Source organism: Cicer arietinum, chromosome 5 (genome assembly GCF_000331145.2).
Source record: "Cicer arietinum cultivar CDC Frontier isolate Library 1 chromosome 5, Cicar.CDCFrontier_v2.0, whole genome shotgun sequence".
Classification (NCBI taxonomy): domain Eukaryota; kingdom Viridiplantae; phylum Streptophyta; class Magnoliopsida; order Fabales; family Fabaceae; genus Cicer; species Cicer arietinum.
Window position 1 is genome coordinate 32894952 of NC_021164.2, and position 12797 is coordinate 32907748.

Consider the following 12797-nt stretch of genomic DNA (forward strand, 5'->3'; position numbering starts at 1 on the left):
GGGTTTTGTTAGTAATTAATTAAAACTCGTAGGAGTATTTTTTTTAGAGTGAACAATGACCAAGTCAATTTTTGTCAAAATTTAATCATCCACACTATATTTTATTGTTAATAGCATTTAACTATAAAACCGTGTGTTTTCTACTTTACATCCACTCAAATGTGTAACAAACAAGAATAAGTGTGAATTAATTCATAACGGTTGGTCATTGAATGATATTATTCCAATTGAATACATTATTGATGTGTGCAATTAACCTCAATGAGAAAAAATACTCTCTTTCTCTAATCAGCTTCACACCTCCATTCGCAACATTATATTTTCTTTATCTCAAATATTTTCAAGTCACTCAAACAACCACCCACATATTACCTCTTTTTCTTGTGGAAGCTCTAAGCTTCTGTTCCTTCATCTTTATGAGATTTTTCGAGGGCTATATAGTGTTACGTGGAAGGAAAACGTCAAAAGGTAAGGGCTTTTCCCCATGCTGAGTTAGGCTAGATATTAAATTAGTGATTCGTAAGATATTGATATGATGTCTGGATGTCTTAAAAGAAAAATGTTGATTTTATTTTCGTCGTAAAGAAATTAACTATAATGTTTTGATTATTTTTTTTTAACATCTCTATCTTGATGAAATTAATTATAGAGTTATATTTTTATTATTATATCTTGATAAATATGTTTGTAGTGAAAATGTTTAGTGTTTTACGTATTTTAGAGTATTTAATTATAAAGTTATAATTTTTATAATGATGTAGTTAGTAATATATTTATTATGATGTATTTGATTTTAAGTGTTTACTTTTGAGTATTCTAAATTTAAAACTTGACTTTTATGAACAATATATGTGTCTTGAGGAAATTGATGAAAATTTTATATCTCTTTAATTTTAATAGTATGAAAAAATTGATTATTGAATTCATTAATGAATAGTCCATTTTTAGAATGCTGAAAACTTTATAGTGAAAGGAATGAAATTTATGTTGTTATTGTATTCTTGGTGATATGAGTTTTAATGGTTATCAATAACACGTAGTCAAATCGAATCTTATGGATTATTAAAATGAAAGTGGTGATTTTGAGATATTTGTTCACGTGCATATTTAATGTGTTGAAGTTATTGAGCTATAACTATGAACATCCATGAGAATATAAATTTGATGTCTTATGTGATTAAAAAAATTAATCTAAAATATTTTATATTTGTGGTTGCCTAAGTGGCTGGTGATTTATGTTTTAAATATTGTTATCTTTGTGGTTCCCTAAGTGACTGGTGACTTGTGTTTTAAATATCATTATCTTGTGGTTGCCTAGGTGGCTGGTGATTTGTGTTTTAAATATTTTTATCTTTGTTGTTGCCTAAGTGGCTGGTGATTTGTGTTTTAAATATTTTTATCTTTGTTGTTGCCTAAGTGGCTGGTGATTTGTGTTTTAAATATTGTTATCTTTGTGGTTGTCTCAGTGGCTGATGATTTGTGTGATTATTTAAGTGAATGGTGACATGTACATTTTGAGCATCATTATCATTTCATGACATATCATATGCATCTTTGTGGACGCCTGTGTGGCTGGTTTAATTTTTCCCTATGGTATGGGTGACTTCTGTGTGGACGCCTGTGTGGCTGGTTATATCCGGATCATATATATTTAGGAGCATGCATAACTTGCATACATTTTATTGTTATTTTTATTTTGATATAATTATTTGTTCTACGGTTGCTACTTGATTTATTTAGATATATTTTATGATTTTTGATACCCCTTTGAGAACTATTAAAGAATCAATTTCTTTAAATCTTTTATTATGAAAAGATTTTATATTCATATTTTATGGCTGTTAATTTATTATTTGGTTTAATTTTTGCTGTGGGATAAACTAACCCCTTACACCAACATTTAGGTACTAATGATCTCAAAAAGTTGCATGAATGATGTTTGATTGGTGCACGTGCGGGGAAAATGAGCCTTTTACTTAAAAATAATGTTTTGTATTACTAAAAATTTTGTAGTACATTATAAAGTTATTTATTTGTCATCATTAGCTTTTAATAGAAATGTGAAAGTGAGATTTCATTCGCTAGTAAATAATGGAATGTCATTAATTTCAGTCAACCTTGTTTCTTTTGAATTTCACTTAAAGAAAATTTATTTTATTTTGGACCATAAATAAATATCGATCTAACAATTGGAATATTAATTTTGCAAATGAATAAATAAATAATATTTTAGTAAATTACATTACGTTCTTTTACGAAAAAAATATATCAAGTTATTTTCTTATGCATCTTCAGTTTATTACATGATGAACTACTTATAAGAAAAAAAATTCTTTGTTTCTAAAAGAAAATAAATATTTTTAAGTAATTTTTAGAAATAAAATTTGGGGCGTTATAATTTTCAAGTAAATACTAAAACAAGTGTTTAATAGATTTAAATGAAAAAAATTTAAACTAAACATCATAAGCTTTTGCATATGCATCATTTTTGCTCATAAATAGTATTTAACTCAAATGAATAGTATTTAACTAAAAAAAAATTTATTTAACAAATGCAAAAAATTTAAACTAAATTTATTATAAATATAACCATAAGCTTTTCGTTCATACCTTTATTATATAAAACTATAACAAAATATAACATTTAAATAAATAGTATTTAACTCAAATATTAAATTGCTCTTTCGAAAGAGACAATTCAAAAATTAGATACAAATTTTATGAGTAGGGATATATGAGATTATAAGGCAAAAAAAAAAAATTAAATGCTAAACTGCGAGAAAAACTCGGTGTTTAGCCTAAATGCATGAACACCTTGAATCAGCATTCATTTAAAAATTAGTTATTAATAATATTTTACTATAACTAATTTGTATAAAAATCATAATAGAAAAAGGTGGATGGCGGCGCGACTTCAAGAAGGTGAAAATCTAAAGAAGAAGAGTAATGAAATCCTATTGGACTGTTGAGACTACCAAACAAAATAAAATATATATATATATATATATATATATAACTAGTTACCCGGTCGGGTCTACGTGTCGACGGATTCAAATTGTTAAACCCATTATCTGAACCAAATATAAGCGGTTTTCAACGGGTTGGGTTGGATCGGATCCAAAAGTGATTGGCTACAGGTAAAAATCGGGTTGGGTTGGGTGATTGGATTGGCTGGTCGACCCGCACCCATGTACACCCCTAAGTGCTCGTATATTAAAAAAAAAGACTAAATATAGGCATAAAGAGGCATGAAACTAAAAGAATTGGGTCCATAAATCAATCTCTAATTACCTAAAAGTACAAAATTGGATAATTACAACAAAAGGAAAAAAGACGCAAAAAATAGAAACACGAAAAGATACATATGTACGAGAAGAAAGAAAAACGAAACCAAACAAGGCCTTCTATGACGGCGGCGATGCGATAGAGAAGAGAGTGGTAGTAGGCGACTATTTGAATTCAAGATGATACAAATTGCGGTCGAGTTAGTCCGTTGCCAGTATGGTGGCAACAACGGCGGACTTAATCCAGAACGAATCTAGCGGCGGATGCGTTTCATTTTCTCTTCTTTGTACTCGATTGTTTTATTATTATTATTATTATTATTATTATTATTATTATTATTATTATTATTATTATTATTATCCCGAATTTAAATTTTATATTATTGAAAATAATAAATGTCATGAAAGCCTTTGTTGAATGAACATTTTCTTTCATTTTCATTTTTTTTTTCTTCAATTTTTTAAATCATATTTTTTTCAATTTATTTCACCTCTTTACGAACATGATCCTTGGATTCATGGATGAACTGTTGAGACAAAATCTCTCTAATGGTTTTAATGAAAACAAAATTGTTTAAAAGATTATGATAGTGGTTAATGATTAATCTGTGTTTTTGAGTGAATTCATATAAGAAAACATGTTATTAATCATTAAGAGAAAAGGAGAAAAATCTGATTCAAATCTGGAGGATTGGAATTCAAGAGGATGACCTCGTAAGAGGATGAAGCTTCAAATCTGCATAATACTCATCCTCACCCAAACAAATGTTTTTATTCATTAAAGAAAGGCAAAACTGTATTAAAGAATGAATAAATAAAGCATTTGAAATAAAGAATTCAGAAGGCAAAAGAATAGGTACGAGGATAGCCAGTACTATGTAAGAGGATGCCAATACTAGGTTGGAGAACAGTTCAATAAAGTTCACATCATTCCCAAATGTTGAAAGCAACCCATCCTATCATGTGCAAAGGCTATTAGCAGACCTATATATCATTCTTGTATGATTGAAAAAGCTATATGAAGTCAAGCTAGAAAAAGGCAACAACGAATAAGGCAAAAATAGAAGCCTTCACATGTCTTGAAGGAATGAGCCTTGACCCACGTGCTAGAGGATAGCTCTCTCTTGTCAACATCACTCTTAAAAGGTGAAAATGACTTAGCCATTCAAAGTTCAGAAAGGTTGTAGCCCACAAAGTCAAAGATATAGCCTTACATGTCTTGAAGAATGAGAAAAGAAAAGGACAACTCAAGATCAAGTTCCACGGAGTTGATCCTTCTGCTCGATGATGGACTAAGTCTGTCCAAGGACAGCTGGATGACAGTTCTGTAAATATGATGCAAGACCTTGGACTTTTTTATCAAGTCTTCAACGGTCATAAAAAGCTTGCCACATGGAAAGATCATCATAAGACCTCTATAAAAGGCAGCAAACTATTCATTATCAAATACAAAACAACATTGCATAAAAAGATCAAGTATCTTAAAGCTATCAAGAGCAATATCCATCCTCTCTTCATACTTTCTATAATCCTACACTAGATCTTTGAAATATCTTTTTAGAAAGTATTTAAGAAAAGAGAAACAATCATATCCATATCACTTTGTAATTTCCACGTGAGTTACACTTGGAAATAGTTTGGAACTTGTAACAACAAGATCGTAAGCTTGGTGAGGCTAATGAATACACAAAGTGTATTCTCACAAGAGGTTGATCAGTTTGATCATTAGTGCAATCTCACAAGTATGTGAGGACTGGACGTAGCCTTCATTGGGTGAACCAGTATAAAAGTTGCGTGTCATTCTTTACATTTTCTCTTTCTTTTACTCAACACAAATTTAAAGGTTTAAATAACCATCATCGGGTTCGCATCCGCTCAGAGAGGATAGCTTTTAAAAACACGTGAAAAATATTTTTAAACAACAAAATTCCTATTCAACCCCCCTTCTAGTGATATTTTGCTACATCATGAACAATATCCACCAATTCAAAAAAATAGTGGTGATTATCCTTTTGATCTTTAAAGAGATTTTTTTTACATGTTCCACTAGATCTCTAGTTGCCCCTATCTTGTCTTTTGTGTAAAGACACCATACTAGTTTTAGCTTCTTAACGTTCACATATTTTGTGTAAATACACCATACTATTTTATCCTCTTAATATTCACATATTTTGTGCCCCAACATATGATTTTCACAAAAAGTGCATTTTGACAAAAAAGATTTATAACACAAGAAATTAATGAAGAAAAGTTCAGACAATGATATTTAATGAGAAAATCTATGGAAGAAAAAAAGAAGTATTCGTAGAAAGAAAAGAAGATAAGGTGATCTCATATGGATAAATGATCTGATTTGTTAGTAGTATTTCATTAAAAAAAAGTGTGCTAATAACTCATGCTACGATTTCAATCATGTTTTTAACCCACTTTAGAGGATATGATTTCCCCCAACCTATCTTCAGACACTTAAGGAATATATTATGTTTCGACTTTGATCTGTGTATGTAAGCCATGTTATTTGCTCATTTTTGTTTAGATTCTCAAACTAGTGAGCTTATTTCCTTCTATATTTTTTGTGGCTCTAATTTTTGCTTAGGTTTCCCTTTCGAACTTTGAACCTAACAAGTTGTTTCCAACTTTTATCTAGGCCATCTTTTTGGGTTTTCGACCAACCAGGTCTTCATTAGTTTTTGCACCTTAAATTTTTTCCTAGGTCGCCCTTTCGGGTTTTCACCTTCACGGGTCTTTATTCAACTTTGAAACCTAATTTTTCCCCGAGCTTCCCTTTCGGGTTTTCAACCTAGCAGGTTTTTATTCCTTTTTATATCCTAATTTTAAGTTAGACTGCCCTTTCGGGTTTTCAACGTAGCGGGTTTTTATTTATTTTATACCTTAATTTTTGGTTTTTTTTCTTCTTGAAATTCTCAAGCGCATACGTTCTTCTTTTAAATTCTTTTGAAAGAGTTGTCTATGACATCAGGCAACCAACATTTTTCGTGAATTGAATGCAGTCGGTCAAAACGAATAATTATTCTTGATAAGGGTATTTTTATTTGAATGGGTTGCACTGTCTTTATGCTATATGATAGTGAATAAAGAGGTGCCTCCGTTATAGTCTGATATTCAGTGAGGATATTCCATTGTTACGAGGTAATAATTGGTAAAAGAACTTTTCATCTAGCCTTTCTTGTACATTTGATAGTAAGCAGGATAGTCATGACTTTCATTCTTACGAGTGAATATTCCTCATCATGACCTATATTGAAGATAAAGTAGCTAGAACGTCAGCTAGTTGGTTATATTGTTGAGGGACATGATGGAAAATGACTTCAAATGTTGATTATTGAGCCGATTGAGGATTACATTCTAATCAGGTGCATGCTTAGGTTTGAATTTGATTGGAGGATCAACCATAATAAAAAACATTTAAAACAAATTAAAAACTCTATTATGCAAAATAAAAATTGTAAATGAAAACACTTTTTCTTTTAATAGTGTTCACAACATGGTTCACAACAATAATAATGATTTTATGGTGGTTTCAAACTTTAAGGAGTTGAGTTTGTCCAAAGTGAGATACAATGTGTTGTTATTCCACTTATTTCAGAAGTAAAGAGTTTGTTGTTAAGTTCAACTTCTTAGAATGATAGGACCCTGGCTTACTTTTTCCCCTTAATTGTTCACCTTCTCAAAATGAAACATACCCATTTATTTGACCATAGTGTTTGGCCAAAATTTTAAATCTATTGTCCAGATATGACTTCAAATTTTGAATTACATCTATTGTTTCATATGTGTTTAGGGTTGTTTTAGTTTGTTAATTATGTTTTATCTTAATAATTTGGACTTTTAAGAAATTGAGGAAGAAATTTTGGGTTAGGAAATAAGAAGAACAAAATAAAGAAGAAGAAGTTTGGATTTTTTTATATTTTTTCTTTATAATTTACTGTGATTTTAGTCCCTTTTCTAATCTAATACAGACGTGGGAAAAAGACTGACACATCACACAACCACATAGACGTATACGCCACACAGTTAACACAACTAAAAATAAAATTAGTGTCAATGACCAAAGTGATAGATGTTTGGATGGGTCAGATACTATTTTAGATTTTTGGTTGAATCAATTACCATAATGACAATGTCTTGCTCAGTTAGGTACCAAAATTGACATTTAACTATACATTTTTTAAAATTCACATACTCTCTAATCACACATTGTAGTAATATGTAGTACAGTTTTTCAAAAAAGTTTAATGAACAAAATGACAATGAAGAAGGTTTTAGAGCTATATGACATTTGCAATGAACAAAAATAGTGTTGATGGAGCCAATGGATGGATGAATGGTGTATTTGAACATAAATTTTGTGGAAAAAAATGTAAGCATTTGAAGTTGATTGTTGAAGAAGAAGTAAAAGGAGAAAAGCTTACATAACTTATATATGGATAGCTACTAGATACGTGAAATCGGTAACTTAGTGACCTGAAAGCATGGATGCATGAATTTAGTAAATCGGATTCTAACTTTCAGTAAAGGGTATTTTAGGTAGTTTGAGGGCCTCTAAGCAAGGTTGAGGGTAGAGGATGAGCAATTCCTATAAAACGACCCTGAAATGCAATGAATGGGCTGAAAATATGGCCAATGCTTCCGTTTAAGTTTGGTACAAATTGTTTTTGTTTTCATTTGATCTAATATAATTACTTTCTACTTCTTTAGGAAACAAATAAAAAAAATGAAAAAGTGAAAATCATGTATTAATTTCATTCATTATTTTATTTTCTTTTAATTTTCACATTCATCTATATAATAAAATAAAACAAGGATTATATTATGGCAAATTTGACAAACGTCACTGAATCAGAGTATTTAGACAAATTTAACATTCACATGTTGTTTTTTTATCTTAAAAGAGATGGTAAATTCCAACATAATTAACCCACACTACTATGAGGTTCCAGATTCGAACCTAGGATAAGACGTCCAATCGAACAATATTGACATTTGTCAATTCAGATTGAGCTTAAGGACTCGAAGGTTACCCAAATAATAATTATACAAAACACATTCATATAATATGTCAATCTTCGAGTTAATAATACACAACACCTTCACAAATCTTGGAGTTCACCCCAAAAAACATTTACACAAAGAATAATAATACTAACAAATAAAAAATCAACAAAAAAGTGTATAAAATGCTTGCATTACCTTTATATACTTGCTCTATTCACTACACATGCAAATTAAACTTTACTTTTAGAAGATTCAAAGATTAATAATATGTCACTTGCTTCCTCAAAGGATTGAATGACAATTATTCAAATTTTCTCACTCGAATTCTTCTCATGGAAAAATACCCTTCATTAGCGAGGTATATTCTTTGGTTGCTCAACAAGAACCTACATCCAATCATTCATCTCGTAATTCAATTGTTTTCAATGTGAATTATGGAAATATCAATTATTGTAATACACAACAAGCTGGACGTGATAGAGGACGTGGTCAAACAAAATCTCAAATGTTCTACACCAATTGTCATAAAACCAATCATATAGTGGATTCTTGCTACCTCAAACATGGCTTTTCACATGGGTACCATTCAAATAAAAACTCTAATCCTAATCCTTTTTCTACGTTTGACACCAAGTCTGCTCCACCATCCAATTCAATTTTAGAAGACAAATCTTCTTTAGTTTCAAAGGAAGATTATCATTACTTGGTTAATCTTCTTTAATCACCAAAAAAGGAGAATTCAACAACTTCTTCAACACAAAAAAAATCTACGGAAGTAGCCAATTCTTTCTTGATTTCTAGTATTTCCAATACACGTTCTATTTATTATAATTGTTCTATTTAGATTTTAGATACGGGTGCTTCTGATCATGTTTGTCCTTTCATTTAATGTTTTTCCAAAATTAAAAGGATAAACCTATTTCTGTCACTTTCTCTAATGGAAATATGCTTCCTAAACATTTCTATGGTTCTATTTTCTTTGATAAATCTCTGATTTTGAATGATGTTCTTTACATACCTCAATTTCAACTCCACTTAATTTATTTGTCCAAGTTAAGTACTAATATAAAATAGAAACTTGTTTTTAATAAAAAAAATCATGCAATCTTCAGGACAATTTTTATATCCTCAAAAGAGTTCATGCTGTCATCTACTGTTTCTTTATATGACACTACCGCTTCTTGTAATAAACATGTTTTAAGCTTGAAATCTGATTCATTTGATATATGACACTTAAGGTTAGGTCATCCCTTTGTTTCTGTATTGAATCATATGTGTAAATAATTTCTCTATATTTCAATAAATAACAATGTCATTTGCATAAATTTCAGATTTAATCCATACTAATATTCGGGGTCCTAATAGTGACATTTCGTTTGGTGGTTTATTATTTAACAATTGTTGATGATCACACAAGGTTTACTTGAATTTTTCTTAATGTAGTCCCAGTTAGAAGCTAGGGCAAAACTATTTCACTTCTTAAATTTTGTTTCAACACAATTTTCTTCAAAAATAAAATTCATACGAAGTGATAATGGTGTTGAGTTTAATTTGTATCAGTTTTATTCTAACTTGGGAATCCTACATCAAACTTCTTATATCGAGACTCCTCAACAAAATTTTGTGGTTGAGAGAAAACAAAGACATATATTTATTGTCACTAGAACTTTACTTTTTCATTGAAAACTTCCCAAAATTTTTTGGTCTTTTGTCTTATGCCATGCAACTTTTCTCATAAATAGATTAATTACACTTGTTTTGAAGTTCAAAACACTTTTTAAATTGCTTTATAACATGCCACCCACGTTTACTGATTTAAAGGTTTTTGATGGCTTATCTTTTGCTCTACCTTAATCTTAGATCCAAACTGGACTATCGGGCCATAAATTGTATTTTTCTTGATTTTAAGTTTGTTACTAAAAGCTATGTTTTATTAGATTGACATACTTGTGTTATTTTTACTTAAAGAAATCATGTTTTTTATGAACATTTTTTTCCTTATACCTCTCTTAATTCTTCTACTACTAATACTTCTTATTATGATTTTAATTGTCTGAGTTTTGAGGATTCTTTCCTTTAAATAAAGCTAGTCATAGTGCAGGACACACATGTGTTCCACATTCTCCTATCCATAATAATGCTAGTCTCATTTATTAGAGGCAAAAGCAGAACACTTCTTGTTAACTTGTGTATTAGAGGCAGTAGAATAGAATCCATGTTGATATCATTAGAAGCAACTGAGGTACTACATTGCTCGCATACCAAAGTCAACTACGCATGTCACCAGACTTACGTTGTTGTTGAAGTGAAGTCTTGGTTTCTTGTCTTCGTCCAATCATCATAAGATAGAACTTATATTGCGACACATATTTTATTGCGCTTGTTTTTGCAATATTTATTTTGCTCTATTATATCTTGCTCCATTAGTAGATCTCTAACATACTTGTATATAGGCTACTTTGGAGTGGATAGTTAATAAAATAACTCTTTCCTTTAATATGCACACTTAGCGTATATAGTTAAGGGATAGTTGTTCTTTAGTTGTTTTTTGTTTGTTATTATCAAAACATCAACTAGAGGATTGTATTTTAAAACACTTTTGCATTAACATTCTCAATCTTCTAGCTTAGTGTAGTCAAGCTATTGAGGAAGACATCCACTATTGGGCTAGGTTACTAGAGAATAGGTTTAGGTATTCCAAATTTTTATTCTCAAAAACATATCTCATTATTTAGGTAAAAAAGAAAGGTTAAGAGAAAGAGTGTTGAGACGATTGTATATGCTTATAGAAGTGCATTTCTTGTTGTCTCTTTCAAGTGAGGAATGCACGTCCTTTTATAGAGATCATGTAGGGTTTCTGGCCCTTGTTTTGATTGCTAGAAATCAGCATATATCATGAAGTTTCGTATCAAATATTTTGAGATTGATTTGCCATAGAAAACTTTCCAAAATGAATCCTTGTAATTGATTCAGCGTATCTTGGTAAGAAGTCAGAGGAAGAAAATGATACGATGGTCAGAGCATATCTCATAGACCTTTAGACAAGTAGCATATTCAGGATGTTCATCAGAGGATGCACAAAAACTTTGTCTTCTTCGAAGCGTTAACCTTCATCAGCGCTTTGACTTTAATCAAAGCACACATTATAAATCGGAGTCAGACGATTAATTTCTTGATGCGATTATCAAAGGCAGATGATAGTATGTATGGTGCATTCATTAGTGACAAACGAATATATGCTTGTTGTAGTCATTAGAGGTAGAAAAAACATAGCATAACTTGTATTACCAGTGTCACCAGAGGCGCATTTCAGTGCGCATTTGCTAGACTCAAAATACTTAATAGAAGAGGAGTTTTGGTGTTCTTTTATCTTAGTCCGATCATTAGAGGATACAATATAAGATCCTACAAAATTCACTTGGTCTGGGAACTGCACACTTAATCAGAACGTTAGTGCATTAAATTGTTCCCACAAATTGATTTTGTTATCATCTAAACAAGTAGAGATCATAGTTCTTCAAACCAAATTGGTTCTAACAATATGTATTGTACCTTACTTTTAGTTTGGGTTCTATATATAAACCCCTCTCTTGTATTTTGATTGAGTAATTCCATAATATTGATCAAGATATTATTTAGTAGCACTCCTCTTGATTACCAATTAATAATATAAGCAGCTGGGTTTTGAAAATTAAATGAAATTAAATGCAGGGTAAGTATATAACTTCTCACACCATACTAATACACTTGGGTTTTGACTCACGTGGTTGACATTATCATTGATAAACCTTTATCGTAGAGAAAGGGAATGACAAGAATGAATATAGATAAGCTAAGGTCATTAAAAAATTTATGCATTATATATTTATTTTAATCAGCAACAAAAGGATGAAGATTTTGGTGCAAATCATGCTTTGCTGCATGATTTTCTCTTGATGGGTTGATGTTGGTTTTGACATGATTGTTAATTTGTGTGCAAGCATATATGAGCCGATCTTTCGTAGTATGTGAACCTTTCTATATTAGTATATCACCTTTCTTCTGTAGTGGAAAGCGATTTTATTGCATATTAGACATTAGAAAATTCCTTTTTATGTTAATAAGTGTGAAGCTTTTGTTTTTTACCCTTTCTATGTACAAATTATATCTTATTATGGTTATTATATTTAACTATTTGCTTGCCTAAAATAACTTTAACTATGTGTTATGTTGTTGTAGTGTTAATCGTTTCCTATATCTTTTTTAATCACTGGCATTCAAAATGGTAGTGCTTAGGTAAAACATACATTTGTAACTCTGTACATTTGCAAAGACAATACTAACAGATGGTAACAAAGCTCCATTTGGGGCTTAATCCTGAAACCGCAATATCTTGAGTGTGTTGAGAGAAAACGAAAACAATTAGAGTGTAGTTATGGCGGAATCGATCAATTTTCAGCAACCAGCAATACCAAAGTTTGATGGACACTACAATCATCGGTCCATGTTGATGGAAAA